This window comes from Micromys minutus (genome assembly GCF_963924665.1).
Source record: "Micromys minutus genome assembly, chromosome: 1".
NCBI lineage: Eukaryota > Metazoa > Chordata > Mammalia > Rodentia > Muridae > Micromys > Micromys minutus.
In genome coordinates, this window is record NC_137969.1 from 41,612,374 (window position 1) to 41,633,165 (window position 20,792).

Genomic DNA, 20,792 nt, shown 5'->3' on the forward strand with positions numbered 1-20,792 from the left:
TGATTTATCCATAGAGGATGTCATTGACATTTTTTCACCAGAATGATACTCGTGGGTATAAATGCTATACCTCTTCCAGAGAAACCTTTGATGGAAGGCAGAGGTATGAGCATCACAATGACATACAGTCTTGGACTAAGGCAACATGAGTTTATTGTTGCTCTTCTTTCTAGCCATGTAATCTTAGGTGTGTAGTTTAATCTTCCAAAGTCTTCGTTTCCTCTTTTGAGATGTGGGTTCCATACACTTCCTTCGAAGGACTGCCCTGGGGTTTCAGTGAAGACAGTCATACGGAGCAATGTTCTCAGTGGACTCTGGTGTGTTAGAGATTACTGAAGGCTTGAGAGGCATGCTTTCCTAAGAGTGGGCATAAAGAAAGAACAGCTTTTTATGTGCATTTAAGAAATCTTTTGACGCAATGCTTAAATTTTACCATCAGGGAAAACTGAGGTTAGTGTGTGTGTCAAGATTCTAGACTCCCACAAATCTTCCATCTGTGCTGGATGAACTGGGTGTTGCACCGATAGCAGATAAACGTGGTGTTGAATGATAAATTGTAAGGGAAAAGGCAAAGATATGCAGTTAGCTTCTTGGCCTAAGCTGAGCTCCTCAGTTTGCTTACTCGGATAATATTTTAGCTTGCACCTGTGGAGCACCACCACCTCCCACCCTCAGTACTTTCCATCTGGCAAGCAGTAAGACTTATAGCAGACTAAACCAAGAGAGTGTTACCTACTTAAACTGTTTTTCTGACTTAATAAGAATTTTTCATCTACAGCAAGCCATTTTAAAATATTGTCTATACACAAACAGTCACTCTGAATAATCGGTCTGCACACAGTAAATGTCACCTCTCTAAATCACAGAAGACCTCATCGGCACAGCACAGGAGGCTCCAAAGCAGTTTAAACTCCAGCCGCCCATTCATTATGGATGTGTTTATAAATCTCAGAGGGCACCCTTCCGCCTCATAGGAAATCCAAAAATGGTACCATTGTTTGTCAGAATGACATGTCCCGGATGTTGAAATCGTAGCCATCTTTCTTGTATCCAGACTTCATTTGGCTCTAAAGTGGGTCAGCCAAGGTTGTTGTCAAAGATGTCATTTTTCTTGTTGCTAATGTCAAGAAAACTCTGTTCAAGAAAAAGTGTGAGTCTTCAAAAACTGAGAGGTTTTGTGAATGGATCGAGGAGCTTTCTTTCTGTTTTCTTTTCTTTTCCCACCCCACACCCCATGCCTTTACCTTGAATAAATTACCTTCTCTACAAAAGTGTATTCGAGTTCCTCACACATTAGAAGCAAAAGACAGCTGACACAGCAGTGGCATTGAAAAACTCTATAGCTGTTCCCATCTGTCTTGGTTAGTATGAATACTTTAGCATTAAGTGGAGAAAAGGAGAATCCATCAATAGTTAATAAGTGACCTTAGGATGGGATTTCAAATTCACCACAATTACACCCAAGTGTCAGAGAACACACATGGGACACTATCAATAGATTGGAGTCCAAGAGCTGGGGATGGAAAATTTAAATACCACCAGAAAAAGAAGTGGACGTTATTTTTAATGAGAAAATATGGTTACCATGTCTACAAGCCCATACTCAGAGCCCAAATTTTCAACAAGGAGCAATAATGTAAAGCAAGCATAATCTTAGAAAACAAATAAGAACCATGTTAAAATTCTATCATAGCTAGATTATAAAAAAAAATGTGGCACTCAAATTCAAAGGCAGACTGTATTTATAGGTGGAAATGAGATTAGGAGAAACATTAATAGGAAATATGTTTATGTGGAAATGCACAACATGAATTGTCATCAAGGAAAAGCAAATTAAAACCACAATGAGTTATCACTACAGCAGAATGGCTAAAATTAAAAAGACTATCAACACCAAATGCAAATCAACTACAATTCTCTAGCTCCTGAGAGCAGAAGGGTGCAATTGCTGTTGAGAACCATTTTCAATCTTATGAAATATTACACACATACTGTATGACCCAACTCTTTCATCTCAGGGTTCCTACCTTAAAGAAATAAAATATATAATTTGTAAAAAAAAAGTATTTGTCCAAGAATTCTCATAAGTACCTTTACACATACTGGTAAAGTATTGCATGTCACCTGGATATCCATCAAATGAAGGAAAGAGGTTGAGAAATGTTGTGACATATTCATACAACACAACACCATTGCCCAAATTAAAGGAAATGAATCTTAGTTGCAAGTGCATGGATGAATGCCATAAATATTATATTTAATTAAATAAAATACAGAAGCATATACACTATATGATTCCATTTGCATAAGGCCCACAGACAAAACTAGTTAAAGGAGCTAGAAATTAGATTGGAATGCAGAGTAGAAGTCCTCTCTTGAAGAAGAGATAAAAATGAATGAAATACATGGAAAGAAACGTTCTAGGGAGGGCAAGATGCTTGGTGTTGCTTTATGTGGGAATGTATATGATTACATTTTAGATGTAAGTTTTATGTCATATATAACTCTCACTGTTCATATTGCATTATTCCATAATATTACATATTCACTGTTATAAAGTCTTACTGCTCAAATTTTGTGGCAAAAGACATATATTTATTCTGCCTGGATGCCTCCAGGCCTAGAGACTCACAACACACCCTCCTACAGAGGAGGTAAACCTACTAAATCATAATGTGAAATTTAATTTTTAAAAAAAGCCAGAAAGTTCTCATTTACACAAATCTAAGAAATGGACAAAATTTGAAGTTCCTCTCACTCCTGCTTCCATACTATTGAAGTTTCCACTGGAGTACTTTCAATCGGTCATCCTTTGGCCAAGAGGTGGATATTTCTTTTATCTTTGAATAAAGACTACAAAAAGTTGAAAAAAAACAGCTGGAGATCAACGATGGTGACAAATGATACTGTTCCAGACTAGCTGACATTGCGACCTCTTGACTCTTTATTACAGCTATGGATTCTTGATACCAGAATGTGTCCAGTGCTTTAATTTTGCTGGATGTTAGTCAGACTTAGATTCTGTTACTGACAACCCAAAGCCTTTAATAAATCTTCTACGTAGGTCATTCTAGTATTTAAGAACACTAAATTGTACGTTTTCCCATTGCATGGCAAAAAACTCTCTGGGTTCTGCTTTTTTATAACTGAGAGATCACACGTGGATATACTGTCATGCTGTTTTACCAATATAATTGCAGAATCTTTTGGTCTTAAAAGCCCATTTTTCAAAGAGCAATTTCACTGGGTAAATCCATTCACATTCATTCATCTCTCCATTTTATTTTCCATAATGACAAATGCAAAAACAGTAAAAATGTTAAAAATAAACCCCTGAAATGCAAAATTTATTTGAAAGTCACAGAATCCCATGCTGTAATTATCTGAGTGTCTGTCAAAACTGTAAAATAAATTTCTGAAAAGAGTGTGACATTGGGTAGCTTTGGGGAGTGAAAATTAGTGCTCTTCAGCTATAGAATCAGTGCAGGTCCATAAAAACTAAACATAAACATAGCATGTGTCCTTGCCATGTCATCATGGGTATTTATTTCACAGGACCTCACATGACTGTATCACATGGATACCTGCACATTAATGTTTATTGAAGACCATTCACAATAAAATTATAAACCCAACTTAGATATTAAACAACAGAAGAATCAACCAAGAAAATGTGGTCCACATGCACATTTTCCATATGGATTTCTTTTTACCCACCAGCAGGACTGAAGATGTACCAAGGGCAGGGAAATGCATGTAACAGGAGATAATCATGTTTAAAAAAATTCACCCAGGTTCAAAAAGACAAACATCATCACATTTTTCTCACCTGTGCTTCTTAGGGTTTACGTAGCTGCGTAAAAATCACATATGTATGTATGAAATGAAAATAAGCCCAAACAGTTTGAGGTAATAAATAAGATTATCAGGAGGAGGAGGTACGTGAAAGCAAAGGGCAGGAATAATATTTCTCAATAATATATAACGCTTTAAAGAACTAAATGGAGGAAAAAATAGTACAGAATGGCAAACTTAAATTATGTTAATAAAACCATATAAAATATATAAATATATAAAATATATAATCAGGTTATATATACAAATTACATATATACCGAATTTATTCATATATATATATATATATATATATATATATATATATATATATATATATATATATATACAATTTAAAACAATAAAATAAATCTTTAATTTCTTTTAACAGAACCCCCAAAATTGAAGCCATTAAGTTTTATTCTCTATGAGTCTTTAAGGTATATAGCATATGCATTATGTAGAAGTCCATTCTATATGGGACTATAAGGCACATAAACACCCAATGGTACACAATTGTTTGAGTTGTTAGGTGGAAAAAATAAGTGAAGTTTTGGAGTTGTTTGCAACTCTTCAAATCTTTGTTTTCTTATCTCTCCTGACTTGATAGCTTTAGCCTTATAGAAAACTAAAATATTTTAGGCAAAAGTCACACCTTTAGGTTGATTTTCACTTACCTGAGATGCTTAGCAGCAGAAGTGTTTGAGATTTACTTACCAGAGTTCACTCATGTTTCCTACACAATTCACACCCATACTAAACGTCAGCTTACATGGTATTTATCAAAACTTTATTCATGATGTGCAATATTTTATTTGTGATACATTGCCACATTATTGCACTAAAGGGTTTGAATGTGGAGTTTTTTTTTTTCAGATTTTAAATTTTGGATTTAAGATGCCCCACCTATGTTATAAGTTTGCCAAAGCCTAGAGAGCGCCATTGGTTTGCCCAGGACCTATTAATAAGTATTTATCAAATCCCCATTATAATCAGTATTCATCATAACCACATCACTATACCTGCCAGGACAACACTGCCCTGTGTTCTAGACATGTATCTTTTCCCCAGGATACCTCTTCTGCTCCTTAAAGTGTTGCTTTCACCTTGTTTAAAGAATCATAGATCTAATATATACTTTAATAATAAAATACCAGGGAGAGAAGCTTGTCTTTTTAAGCTTCACTCTACATCCCATAATAAATACAGGCTGACAAGAAGTCAATGATCATTTGGATTCTGTGTGCGTGACTATGTACATGCATGTGTGCTTGTATGTTGGGGGGGGGCTTGTGGTGTGTACATTTTGATGAGAGACAGTGGTAATGTGAAAGCCATTTTTAGAGAAAGCAGCTCAAATGGCTGAAAGAAAATGATGCCTGACAAGCATTTCTTATATTAAATAATCCACTTTACAGATGCTCCAGGCGGACCGAGGGGACCTTGGTAGGTTAAAATATGACAACCACAATCAAAGCCCAGCTGTGCTGTGAATCAGAAGTGTTAGAGTAAGAAGGGTTTTCCTCCATGAACTCCACGATGTCAGCAGATTGTTGGGAGCTATGCACCATTTTGCTCTATAGCTTGTGCAGTTCAGCAAAAGGGAGAGCTGAATTGTTCTGAAGGCCTCATGAAATCTACATGTGTGCCTTGGAGAGATTCAGAAGCACAGAGGCCAGGGTGTGAGCTGACAGCTGAAAGCAAATCACAAGAGCAGTTGGGAAAAAGACACTTGAGTAGCCAACTTGCCTATTTCTTAGATACTTACAGGGAATATAGGCATGCTGGGGCATTTTTGTCTTCGCAATTACTACTGAGGTTCTCCACTGCAGTGATCCATCGGGATTCACTGAAAAGGTTAATAGCATCTATCAGATTTACAGGGTGCAACAAGGAAGATGGCACATTCCCCCAGTGTGAGGGATAATGTCACCTATGTGAGCTGAACAGTCCACATTCATTACCATTCATTGGCCAAATGGCCTGAGTTGTAACCAGTCTTGGAATGTAATCTGTCAACAGTTGAGTGTAGCATGAAAGGTAGCACATGAGACTTGAAGGGAGGTGTAGGCAGAGCTAGCATACTCTGCCAGTGCCCGATGAACCTTCTGAGAAAGCAGGGTCCATCAGTGGTTGCAATTAGGACATTAAAAACCAAGGCAACAATAAATGCACAGACTCTGGAGTGCAAATATTTAGAGCTAAGTGTCTTGCCATCCCCACAGGCAACTGACTGGAGCTCTGAGCCGAGCTGTTGTTTCTCACCCATTCATACTTACACGGAGTTTTGGAAAAGCTGTTCTGATTTGTGTAAATATGTGGCTGTAATTGACTCTCCAATTTCAGAACCTATCAAAGGGAGAAAGAGGGACTCGCTGACATTTCAAAGACAATAAGCTCACTTGATGGAATGCTTTATGATTCTCCCCAATGTTTTTAACCCACAACTAAAGAAGCAGATGGTTAGATTTTTCTAGGAAGCTTAAAACAGAAGCTGAGCCAGTATGAAACTGCTCAGCTACCAAGCAGGGTAAACACAGTCTGTTTTTCCCCCCAAATCAAAACCTTTCGGAGAAAGAACTTAACTTTCCATGAAGACAGAAGACATGTACCAGGAAGGTTTCTGCATAGGAGAAGGACATGCTTTGTTGAACCAGGTGTGTTTTATTTTTTCTGGCATGAAGATTTATGAAAGAAGTATGCCCATATTTCTCCATATAAAGTAATTGGAACTCATTATGCTAATTGTATTTCCATTATCACTAATTAACAATCAGAGTGACCTGGCCCACAGTCTAATTTGTCTCTAATCTGTTTTTGTAAAGGGAGTTTTACCCTGTCATTTCAAGGTGATAATTCTATTCAGTGCAACTTTATGAATTGCCCAAGGTAACACTTTTGATACTCAATGCTATCCTTTTGCAAGTGTTTGGGGTGAAGTGGGGAAGCAGTTGGGCATACCTAAAAGTGACTCTCATGCCTGGATGCTTCACCTTGTACATGAAAGGAGCATCCTTTATGCTCTTGAGTAAACTGGAGTTATAGCAAAAGCAATGGAGACTTGCTCTTATTCAATCTCCAGATTTCCTGAGAAACAACACAAAACACTTGGTCTGTGAGGCAGATGATTTTTGTCACCAAAAAATGAATGCCTCAAGTACCTTATGATGATTGTTAACACTTAACAAATGTTTTCATGCAATGAATCCCTTGCAAAGAGAAAAATAACAGATTTGAATTACCAAAAAAAGAAATCTCTAATAAACACGAGGCAGAAGGGATATAGAGATACATCAATCATGTCCTTCTACAGAGACTGTGCTCACTCTCTGGTAAACTCCATAGCGGTGGGTAGTACAGGTAGGAAGAGCTAGGCAGGGGATGGATATTCTTAGTCCTAGTCTAATCCCATAGAAAGCTTTGCCTTCTGCTTCCTCAACATTGCCACTGAAGTGAGGCATCTGAGATCCTCACTAGTGTAGTGTAGAACAACAGTAAGCTATGAAGCTTCGAAAACAACAGGGTTTACATGTGGGTTCCACCAAACTGTAGTGAACTTGGGCAAAGCTTCACTTTCCATAAACACGTATTTCTTTTCCAAAGTCTTATTATATACATTTATTTATTTAGTGTGGTGGTGGTGGTGGTGGTGGTGGTGGTGGTGGTGGTGGTGTGTGTGTGTGTGTGTGTGTGTGTGTGTGTGTGTGTGTGTGTGTGTGTTATATGGGAAGGTCAGAAGACAGCCTGAGATAGTTAGCTCTCTTCTTCCACTATATGGGAAGAACTTGGGTCATTAGGCTTGATGCTGAACAGCCTCACCAACCTCATTAATATGTATTTGTTTCAATGGACTCAACTATAGTTCCTACTTCATAAAGCTGTCTATCAAAGCAAACAGAATTAACATACATAAAAGGCTTTCTAAATTTCTCACATGTGACAAGCACAAGCCAAAGACTAGCTTTGATTCTAGAGAACAGATCACTTTGAGATGTTCAGTGAACATGTAAATGTTCTATGTGAGAACAATGACCACTAATGCTTTGTCTCCTTATGAGTAAGCTCTAAAAGTGAACATTTCACTCTTTAGTGCATAGAAAGAAAGGCTTCTACTAAAGATGAAGGAAAACCAAAGTGCAGATGCTTCAGTCTTTTTTAGAAAGGGGAGCAAAAATGTTCACAGGACGAAATTCAGAGAGAATGTTTAAAGCAGAGACCAAAGCAAAAACCATCCAGAAACTGCCCCATCTGTAGGCACAGCCCATGTACAGCCACCAAACCCAGACAATATTGCTGATGCCAAGAAGTGCATGCTGAGAGGAGCCTGATATAGCTTCTCCTGAGAGGCTCTGCCAGATCATGACAAATACAGAGGCAGATTCTCAGCCAACCATAGAGAACGGGATCTCCAATGTAAGAGTTAGAGAAAGAATTGAAGGAGCTGAAGGGGGTTGCAACCCTATAAGAAGAACAGTACCAACCAACCAGACCCATGGCTTCAACTGCATATGGCAGAGGATGGCCTTGTTGGACATCAGTAGGAAGAGAAGTTCTTAGTCTTGCCAAAGCTCAGTGCCTCAGTGCAGGGGAATGTCAAGGCAGGGAGGGAGAAGAGGTAGGTGCGTATGGGAGCACCTTCACAGAAGCAGAGGGAGAGGGGATAAGGTGTTTATGGAGGGAAAACTGGAAAGGGAGATAACATCTGAAATGTAAATAAAATATATCCAATGGGAAAAATGAGAAAAAAAGGAGAAAGGGTTTTTATTGGGAAGTGGAAAATGATATTGAAAAGAAGTAATAAAAATATAGATGAAAGAGAGAGCAATAGGAGAGGAGACAGAGAAAGGGGAGACCTATGAAGATTTTCAGACATTTAATTTTTGGCTAAGGGTAAAGCTTAATGACAGAACACTTACCTGATATGTACAAGGCTTTGGGTTAAATGGCCAGCACTCCTTATACAACAAGAAATTATTATCTTCACCATTATACATCTGATTGGTTCTGCCTCTCTGCCTAGTGTTAAACTTATAGGTGAGTCACCATGCCCAATGAGAAATTAGGTTCAGGAAATACATTTGACATCCACATGAGTTTTTTATATGCCACACACATAGGTGTCATACACATTTATACATTCACATACATAAGCACACTATAAAGGAAGACAAATAATATATATTGCTAATTATTTGGGGACATCTTATTATATCCAACAACACTGATCCAACCTCTCAGATGTGACTTCCCGTTTGGGCCAGCAATTCAGCTTTGATGGCCTGGAGTGTTGTGGGCTTACCAAATTTAGCTTTTAGCCTGATCAGCATGCTCTTCTTTTGGTGTGTCTTTCAGAATACCTCTAAAGCCATAAACTTCCAAGCTTCTATCTGATTAAAAAAAAGCAACCCAAAATAACTCATGTGTGATATATTCTCCCACTGTTTCCCTATCCCCTGCTCCAACTACTAGGAACCTGCAGATCTCCCTGTGTCTCCTTCCAGATTCTCAAACAGCTCTCCTCGATTTGGCCCTTCCTGCTAGACAGGCCTACTTTTCTAAAGGCCTCTAACGTTAGATTAAAAACACAGCTCTATAACATTCTGCTCTTTCACTCACACATGAACGATTGTTTAGTTTGCCTTGCCTGTAGCATAAATCACACAGTATCACCTAATCAACAAAATAATCTTAATCAATGCTTCTCCGTCTGGCCTTCAATAACAATTCTAACTCCCTGTTGATGCTTTCCATCTTCCCTTCTGTTAGACCAGATGGTGTGTGTTCTGGTGTCTTTATTATCTTTCTCTGACCAAGGTACTCAATCCAAAGATCCTTGTAGAAACTCTACCATGTGGAAGCAGCAACGGTCCCAACCTGCACATTACACACATTGATAGTTCTCGCTGCCTGGCTTGAACTTTCTTTTAAAGTCCTTTCCTGGATAGTCCATAAATATTTCATAATATAACCACTTGGATCTTTAATGACACATTTTTTTCCAGTAAAAAAATGGTCCATTTGCCCTGCAAGCATAGAGATCTGAAGTTGAATCCCAATACAGAGGTAAAAGAGCTGGATGATGTGACCATGCACCGGTATGGATGATGTGACCATGCACTGGTATTAGTCCAGTGCTGTAGGGGTTGGGGAAAGAGGCAGGAAGGAGGATTAAATGTGCACGGCATGGGGCTTTGTTGTTGTTGTTTGTTTGTTTGTTTGTTGCATACCAGCATGTAACTTGTTTTTTTGTCTCTCGTTGACTTCATTGAAGGTTTTGGGTATTTATCTTGGGATATATTGCCTTCTAATTATCCTTTACAGCTTCACTATCAACTGGGGGAGTGGGAGTGTTCCTTGAGTTCCCTAGCTGGACCCCAAAATCTGACCTCACAGTGCCCAGTCGGATGTTGGATGATGCAGAGTCCAGCTGCTCCAATGACTAAAGGGTGGCAACCAGGCTTCCTGTGCAGCTGCATTTCCACTGCTGTGTCTGACGGCATTGAGCCTGCTATGGATAAGGTGGCAATTTCTGCCCCAGTGAAACCCATGGTACCCAGCATTGTGAGCAAAGCCACAACAGTCACATCTCCTCCATTCATAGTACTAGCCATGCGTCTGATCTCTTATCTGGTTCCATGGCATGGTGTTTTAACACAAGGAACATTTATGATTGCTATCTACCAAAAATGAAAATGCCTCTTTTTCTGTTTTGCTACAAAGGGCATGTCAACATTTGCACTGTTAGCTGGATGAGCTGGAACATTACACTTTCTTACATACAACATCACAATATAATTATATAGATCTCACGTAACTGTCTTCCATTCATTTTCCTATATAAGTTACAATAAACATTAAGAAAAACTGACATACCTGAAGATCAGTGACATAGCAGGTTGAAAAGTAGACAATCCTGAGACAATTTAAACCCATTCATCATTTTGAATAGCATTCACTGATGTTCTACCCAAGCTCCTCTATTTCTCCTTGTGTATGTGTGTTGGTGTGTGTGTGTGTGTGTGTGTGTGTGTGTGTGTATGTGTGTGTGTTTATGTGCATCAAATTCATTTTGGACAAAAATATGCTTTCTACAGAAATAATTTCAAAACTCACATCCTCAAACAATCAGGCTCTTTGGACCTTACTCTAATCTTCTCCAAAACTTAAATTCATGTGAAACAATGAATTAGAAACAGCAGATATATAGAGTTCAGAGAATGCACTGAGGCCTAAATTTCAGAGAATATGTGTCACTGAGTTCGTGGATGGGCATGTCAACTAGGGATCTGACAGGTCTAAAAAACACAGCATTGAAAAGCTTTTATAAGAAAATTTGTAATTTGTTGTCTGGAAAGCTGTATCTGCACCTATACTCTTTATGGCTAATGACTGAAGAATAGAAGTAATCTGATTATAACATGACCTCATAGAGGCTTGATATCTACACAAGGCAGATTCCATTTGTTTTTGCTTTGTTTTGTTTTTGTTTTGTTTTTTCAGAGGAAATCAGAGGCCTGGCCTTTGGCACAATATGTTCGTTGTTTTCCAGATAAAACACAGTTCAATAAATGTAAACCTTTGTTTCAGTCTCTCTTATGATAGAAACATTCCATTGTCTACTTTACCAGAACTATCTCTCCCATTGCTAGTACCATGTCATGGAAAAGGTTTTCTAAAGCATGTGTAATGCACTCTTGACTATTAAAGCATGTTCTGAACCATGACTGACTGGCTCAGCCATCAGGTCACAGCGGAAGCTATTCTCTTCTGCACTTACCTGCATAAACATGCCCTGTTTACTTAAGGGAAATAACAATCATTGTTTATTATGTTTATATTTTAAATAGAGAAATATCCACAATCCTATAGAAATAAAGGTAAATCCCACTCAATGTGTCAACAAGGACAATGTGCTGTTTCCCAGAGCTTCAGCAAAGTCTTTTAATTCATTCTTCCCGACTGCTACTTGGGTTTGGAAAAAGTTAGCTCCTCTTGTTCTATTCAAGAGGAATATTTTGTTCTGAAATATCTGATTGCATTACAGTTCCTATTTACTTCTGGCCAACAGTTTGAATGTGGGGTCAGCTCAGAGGTCTCAGAACCATTTTCCATATAAAATCATTTTCTTGCTTACTTCCTATAAGCATGGACATAGAAAGTAGGTCACACTGCATCTCCAACATTGTTTAAAGAAACATCTTCCAGATTGAGCAATGGACTCCAGGGTTTAACAAGACATCTGCAGTGTTTCAGTTCTCCAGCAAGAGTGGAGGAAATTCCCAGACTTCTCCCCATCTCTCCTACTTTTCACAATGCCACAAGTGGCTTTTTCTTCTGTGGAAATGCCATTGCCTTGCATAGAATTACAGTGGAATCTCCTTTAATTGCCACTTACTGTTTACATTCCAGTAAGTGCTGTTGGAGCAGATATTTCCAAAATGGTATTTTTTATACTTCTCTCAGTGCTAGCCTCATTAGAATACAACACTTAGCAAAGGCTTCAAAGGGTATTTCAGATACAGTCTCCATTTTGTTTACATAATTACAGATATTTCTAATTTATTTCACTCTTACATCAAGTAGAGTGGAACCCCCAATGCAAGTCCAGCTACAGCTTTTCGGTAGATCCTGAGCAAGTTCTGATGTTCTACTAAATATATTCCCTGGAACCCTGAGTTTTAGTCGGATTTTTGCTCTTCTCCATCCTGTAAATGGCCTGTGAATTATAACCTTCAGTGCAGAAAAACAGCACGAATTCTAGAGACCTTCATAAAGGAACAGTTTATAAGGTGCTATTTTGACTAAGGGGGTTTTGTGACTTGCAATCTCTTCAAAATCCCCAGTCAGTGGTAACACGGGTATGTAGAATGACTGTAGATATCCATTTCATACTTTTATTCATTTATCTGTTAACTAACTTAGTATTAATGAAATAAATCTTTATCTAGTAATCCTTTTGTAAGCTGTGACAATTAAGATAGCAAGTGGTCTAACAAGACACATTGTTCACATGGAGAAATCACACCTAAATGAGAGATACAAAAATTGAAAGCATATATAATGTCAGGCTTAAGAATCAGCAGGCACAATTTTTAGGAGTGCCATGCACGTGAATGGGCATCTCTTTAATAAACCAGTAACGAATAGGGAATCAAAATGGAAAAGGATTGTTCTATTTTGACACTGCTATTTCTACAACGCCTAGAACAATGCCACCTTCATAAAATCAATTGGGTATTGACTAGTATTAGGACTGGAAGGCTTGTGTATATGCCATCAGTTTTCTAGATAAAAAAGCAGTTTAGTCCTCAGACCAGTCCTAAAATGTTGAAGCTTTTGTCATCTCCATGACAGTTTGAGGAAGTTGCCTAGCTTGTATAAAATGTGGGTTCGTATTAAAAAAAAAAAAAAAAAAAAAAAAAAAAACTGAGATTTGAAAGCAAATAGTAGATGTCAAGCACACACCTTCTTTGTTTGCTCTTCTAATCTAAGGTTAGGTGCTCAGATAATTGGAATCTAAATGCAGCCAGTTTTAAGAGTCTTGAGTAACAGCTAAGTGACTGGTATGTTGTCTATTTTCTCTTCCTTTAAAGATCGTAGTGTGTGCTGGCTTAAAAAAAAGTTGCCTCTGTAGGCTCATCTACTTGAATATTTGGTTCCCAGTTGGTGGACTGTTTAGGAAAGATTCAGAGGTGAAAACTTGCAGGAGGTCAGTGGGGGTTGGTAGGCTTTAAGGTTTCAAATCCTCCCCTGACCCCTTCCTGTAGCCTACAGATCAGATGTAAGTTCTCAATCACTGCTTCAGCACCATGCGTGCATCCTGTCACCATACTTCCTGCAATGGTGCTCTAACCCTCTGAAACTGAAAGCAAGCCCCCAATTGAATGCTTTCTTTGGTCAGTTGCCTTGATCGTGGTATATATTCATAGTAATAGAATTGTATAGAAGACATTGTCTTTGTGCTCCCTAACTCCCTAATCTTTAGCATGTTATTCCATGAAATGTTCACTTCTCTAAGGTACAGCTCATGAAGATGATTCCATCTATTGTTTATGAAAGACACTAAAGAAGGAAAAATAGAAATAAGGAAGTGTGTAATAATCCAGATAAATAGGTTGATAATAGGAATTTCGATTAACAAAGGTGATGATTGTACACAATGCATTTACTGGCTGACAGCTGAGGGACAGGTGCCAGAGACTTCAACGGGACTAAGCGAAGGAGTGCTGGTATCATTAATACACTTTTTTTTTTTAATTTCCCACATGACCAATATTGGTGAAGTATAGGATAAAGTACACATTTGAGTGTGATGGCTCAAAAACAAGGTTCAAAACACTCTAATCATAAACCACATTAAAACAACATTGAATAGTAATTGATTCCAAAATGAAATATTTCATCCTGAATGGGTGATCCATAGATTCAGGAAGGAAGCAAAACTTACAAGGAGCAGGAAGTACACAGTTCACTACTCTCTGGGAAATTCCAGAGACATAAGATTCATAAAGTCTCTCTCCAGTGTTATAAATGCAGCAAGGACAACTGAGAGAGGAGACTTACCACTTTCACCTCTTTCACGAAGCCCTAGGAGATGCCCTCAGTTTAGAGGGCATTTTCATGACAGCTTTGTTTGGATTCTCCATGGTCTTGTAAATAACTCCTCACCTATACTTCTATAAGTATTCCCAGTAAGTCTATTGGTTTGCCATGTTGGACTTCTGTGGAATTACTACCATATTCATTTACATTTTGAGGTTCTTATAAAGATAATAATCAGAAAGCAATGTGTAGAAGATTTGTTTTTCTTTTTTATCCTATACCTTATAATCCATCATGACAGGGAGTCAAAGCAGGAACCAAAGCCAGACACACCTGAAAGCAGGACTTGAAGCAGGAACACTGGTAACTGACTTGCTCCCCTAGGCTTGTTCAACTCACCTTTTTATACAGTTCAAGATTACCTAATGGTGGTACAACCACAGTGTGTTGGTTTCTCCTTTATTAATAATAATCCAAGAAGATGTCCTATGGACATGCCTATATCACAGTCTGATAAAAGCAATTCCTTAATTGAGGTTCTCTCTTACCAAGTGACGCTGGTTTGGGTCAAGTTCATAAAAGCTAAACCAGTACAATCAGTTTTTCTCTGTAGGTGGTGCTTCATCTGTGGTGTGGACATATTGCTCATGCTTCTGGGGACATATTATAAAACATACTTGGCACCTGTGCAGGAACCAACAGATCTAAAGATAAGCTGGAGAAATTTGGCTGAATGACTTCCACAAAGACTGAGACATGCCACTGAGGCTTATCAGTGTTTGGCAGAGGAGGTTTGTATTATCAGAGAGAGCCCAAATATGGCTACCTTTCTCTGTGTACTATGGATTGGAGTACCTTCTAACTGTCTCATATGGGTAATGGAATGAGAGTCACCAATGGTGAGATGTCTGAGAACAGAATATCTTAGGAAGAACCCCAGGTTGCTCATCCTCCTTCATAGTGTATGGAATAGAATGCTTCCTTAATGAATGGTGTGTGATTACAAGAATATCCTAAAACAGACAAAAGAATGCCTTAAAGACACTGAGAGTAGTACACAAGATTGACAGCTAGTTGTCATGACAGTTCCATTGGTTGTTGCTATATTCTGTATGATAGAATGTGCAGCTGGGATGCTCATATTCAAATTGCTTGGTTGAGGTATAGATTACTAGGAAAGGGATATGCATTTAGTCCTCTACATAGCCTCTGGATTGGCAGGTAAATAGAACAAAGGAGAATGATACATAGCTGCTAGATTACCATTGCTTATGGGGGGAGTGCACAAGGAGAAAAGAATAAAGTTAGAATTGGGATGCAGAATCCTGGAATCCCCAAACCTAGAAAGCATGGAAAGACATTGAGATAGACAGTGAACATGGTCGATATGATAAATAAAAGATACCCATCAGAGTCAAGCTTTAATAAGAAAGGGAAAATCTACAACTGGACAGGCAGATGGGATCTTCTTCACAAAAGAGTATGAATATCAAGCAATACTTAGCACCTGAAGTGCCTGAATTTACAGCGATTCCAGACAAGCCATGAAAGAGCTTAGCAATATGTTGGAACCCAAGCTTTGGAGACACGGGGGTAGTTACTATCTGTCTTGAGTTCTATCACAGCAGAGTAACTATGTACTGATGCTACAACCCTTAAGACAAAGCTTGCACAGCCTGAGGCAATATGAGGGAAATCAGTCTCTCATGAGCTCGGATATAGAGGCCATTAGTGACACTTAGTCATTTTTGTCTGTGTTTCCCATGAATAAGAGGGACTAGAAGACAATAGAGGAAGGAGAGAAATTAGTAGTGAACATAGTAAAAGAGAGACCATGTTGATATCCAGTTCACCAGGCCACACAGGACTATTCTTATAGAATGTCTAGAAGAATTGTATTTCAGAACTTTTGAAATAGGTAAGTAGGTAAAGTCACTAAACTATTTCCTAATGGCTTGACTTCAATGCCCATTTAGTGCAAAGAGGATATTGACTCCTAAAAGTTACCATCTGACTTCTACATGTTATCACACACACACACACACACACACACACACACACACACACACACACACACATGCACACACACACACACACATGCACACACACACACACACACACATGCACACACACACACACACACATACCCACAGCTCTACACATTTATGTAAAAAATTAAAGAAAGGGGTTGGTTGAACAGTGATTACAGGAACATTATAAAGCTTTAGTGGCTTTGCTGAGACCCATACTGAGCCATGATCTTTCTAAGATACATGAGGTTTTAGCCAAAGTGAGTGATTTATACAAGTGTGTAATACAAGTTTGTAAAGTTAACAATAATCAAGAGGGGAAGAAAGACAGCTAAAGCATAAAACGGGTTTATCTGGGTTACTTGAAGACAAATGTGATACAATTTGCAAGAAGACAGATGTTGTTGGGGGAAGAATTATAAAGAAGCCAAATGCTATGCTAGTCAGCTGTTTGAAAGCTACAAACTCTGAGCAGTAGTTTATAACAGACATAATCGGTGCAACAGTGCAAAAAAAATTGAGGTTGGCCTAGGGGTGGGCAATATTACCCCCAGAATATAAAATACAAAGTACACTAGAGACAGAGGTTGTTTGTCCAGCCTGGGATCCTCTCAGCAGCCAGGTGTCTGCATTGGGAGAGAAGGAGCATAGTGCTGGGCCCAAGGCTGGCAGGATCAGGAAACAGTTGTAATAGAAGACAAGGATAAAGTGCAGTATGCAGGGCGTGATGCAAGTCCATTGGCTGAGACACTCAGGGATTAGATGGTGCAAACAACCCTACATCAGCAGCAGTGATCCAAGATAGGAGACCAGATGATTTGTGGAAAGTTTTTATATATTACTGAAAGCTAAACAAAGTAGTATCCTCTACCTATGCCATTGTGTTCAGTGTTAACTAAATATTTCTAATAAGAAGCAATGAAGTACTTTGTGCTGTATTAGACCTTGCTATTACTTCTTTGTCAGTATAGTCTTGGTTGTCCAAGACTAAGAGGCACTTTCTTTAAATAGATAAAATGATTTATCTGGCCTAACCCTCTATTTAAAAAAAAAGTTTTGCCTGTATAATGCTAACCCTTGAGCTTATTACAAAATTTGGAAAAGCACCAGAGAGAAAAAATAAGATGTCAGTGAAAATACTTTAAATGAAGACTTTTATGGGAGTAGCAAAGGGCACTCCTAGAAGCAATTAGTTGACTGAATTTAAAAAACAAACAAACAAACCCAAAACAGTGCTGAGGTTGGGCTGTTTATCTAGGAATGTTTAGGGAGACTCTCAAGGCCCCCAAACAACAAAATCAACTGTTACTGTGCTTGCATGTCAGAACTAGATGCCATATTGATTAACTCCCTATTGGTGGAGACACCAAGTGCTACGGTTGTAGTTCACATGGAATTCAGGTTGTGACTGAACTGGAAGCTTCCACCTGCTGACTTGATTTCATAGTGCTGAAGAGCATCATTGGAACTGCTTAGGAAGAGCTGTCACTAACAGTCCTGCTCAGTTCTATACCACACAAACTACAGAAACTGTATGCCAGGTGAGATGAGCAATATTGACATGACAGGTACAGCTTCAACCTACTGCCTTCCTTATGGATCTAAGGTCTCTTCTGCCAAATGGATCTTCCATCTGGTACCATAAGCCAGGACAAACTTCTTTGAATGATGATGTTGTACATCCTGGTAGGGAGACCACTGCTACTGTTTTGTGAAATTAATGTGATATGCTTGCCAAATTGCCTTCTAAACATTTGTGCCTATAGTGAAAGATTACAGCTGCAGCCAGCCTCAGTTGATCATTGTGAAGGTTTGCATATGCTTGGCCCAGAGAGTGGCATTATAAGAAGGTGTGGCATTGTTGGAAGAAGTGTGTCACTCTGGGGCTGAGTTTGGAGACACTCCTCCTAGCTGCCTGGGGATGCTCAGTCTGTTCCTGGCTTCCTTTGGATGAAGATGTAGAACTCTCAAATCCTCCTGGATGTTCCCATGCTCTCACCTTCATAATGGACTGAACCTCTGAACCTGTAAGCCAGCCCCAATTAAATGTTGTCCTTTATAAGACTTGCCTTGCTTCTAATGTCTTTTCACAGCAATAAAACCTTAATACAGAAGTTGGTACGAGGGACTGGTGTTGCTGTGGTAGCCCTGACCATGCTTTTGTTTGGAAAAAAAACAAAGTTGATTTTGATACTTTGGATTTGGGAAGCTATACAAGGTGCTTAATGGGCCATTCTAGTAGGAATATGGAAGATGTCGTCACTGAGAGTGATTTGAATTATGTCAACTTGGCCCATGAAGTTTGAGTGGAGAATTTCAGTATGTGGCCTAGAGACTGTTTTTGGAGTATGTTGGTGAAAAGCATGGCTGCTTTTTGCTCTTGTCCAAAGAGTCTGCTTAAGGTTATGGTGAAGAGATTTAGATTAATTGCTTTGAAAAAGGAAGTCTCAAAACAGCCTGGTATAAATTTTGTTGTGTACTAAAGTTTACTCTTGTGAAGAGCATTTTAATGAAAAGGAGCAAGTTGAGGAAGAAGAAATACAAAATATATGGTTCTAATATTAAAGGGATACCAGGAAGTGAAATGGAACTGAATCTTGTATTTAAGAATATTAAAAGAGAATAATGGCCTTGAAACAAGATCCCACCTAGCTGAGTTAGCTCCAGGCAACTTAGTACAAATCTTTAATCTCAGGAGGCAAAGACAAATATATCTCTGAGTTCGAGGCCAGTCTAGAACAGAGCAAGTTCTAGGTAAAGAAAAACTTAAATCCAGATTCAGTGGTACATACCTTTAATCCCAGGAGGTTGACATACAGATCTCTAAATTCAAGGTTAATCTACAGAGCAAGATCCAGGACAGTCAAGTTTAGGTAGTGGAGGAGTTAGAAAAGAAGAAGCTAGTGATAATGTATTAGAACAAGGTGGGCATGTTCCAGCTCATGCAAGCAGCAGAACTGAGCAGCTTCAGCCATGTGTCTCTGGTTTTAGTTCAAAAGGAAATGGAAATTACTGGGACAATTGATGCTGGTTAGTCAGAGCTACAAAATTAGTGGTGATTAAGAAGAGACCGGTATCACTGAGGTAACATCTTCTGAGAGCACAAAAAAGCTGAGTTCCAGAGATAGTCAAGGTTGTACCTCATACTGTAGCTGTACTTTGTAATGTGTAAGAATCACCCAGGTGATAGTGCTTTTGAAGGCATGAAGGCATCATAAAGAACAGCTTGTGACTGTGAAAAAAACATGGAAGGCCATTGATAAAAGTACAGCCTCTGTTGTAGTTGACAATTCAGTCCTGAATGGATTGGAGGCTTGGCACGATGAATGGAGCATATGAGAGGATATTGGTGAAGCCTAGTTGCAGCAGAAAAATCCTGTGTCTTTGGGTATGCCAGTTCCATGGGATGATCACCAAGAACAACAACAAAGTTGTAGTGGATCAACCTGAGCTTAAAGTGCTACAGAGGGCAGAGCTAGAGAAGTAAAATCATCCCTTTGGAAAAGCCCAGAAGATTATGTGTGGATCTCAGAAATTGAAACAAGGAGGTATAACATTGAAGTTATCTTGGAAACTCAAAACTGTTAAAGATACCAGAGCTGTGGGATACTTGCCAAGGAAAGCTGCTAACAGGGATTGGAATAAGCTCTGGAGAAAGATGTTTGTTGCAGTCAACAAAGATGAAAAAGAAGTTGAAGATCTGAAGCCCTCTTTGACATCAGACAAAGGGATGGCAGAGTTTGGAGTTTGCCTGTCTTAATTTGGGAATTACAGTTAAGTGATTGGATGGATCTTAGAAGAGAATTGGAACTTTGAACTTTTAACTTCTATAGACTATGTGAACTTTGGAAGTTGAACTAAATACACTTTTTATTATGCTATGCTTAGGTACAGGCCCTATAGACTCATGTGTTTGAACAAGCCTATGAGGGCTAGGGAGTGGAATGTGATAGTTTGCATATGCTCGGCCCAGGGATTAGCATCATTAAAAGGTATGGCCTTGTTGGGGGAAGTGTGTCACTCTGTTGATTGTGCTTGAAGACACACCTCCTAGCTGTCTGAGGATGCTCAATCTGTTCCTGGATTCCTTTGGATGAAGATGTAGAACTCTCAAGTCCTCCTGGATGCTGCCATGCTCTCACCTTCATGATAATGGACTGAACCTCTCTGAACCTGTAAGCCAGCCACAATTAAATTTTTTATAAGACTTTCCCTGGTCCTGGTGTCTGTTCATAGCAATAAAACCCTAACTAAGACAATCATGAAAAACATTTTTATATGGTAGGTGTACATGAAGACCTATAATGTGTTGAGCTTCGAGATTAAGTTGCTGTTTTTACTATGACACAGTAGCTCAGCTTTTAGTTATAGGAAGAAAACATGTCA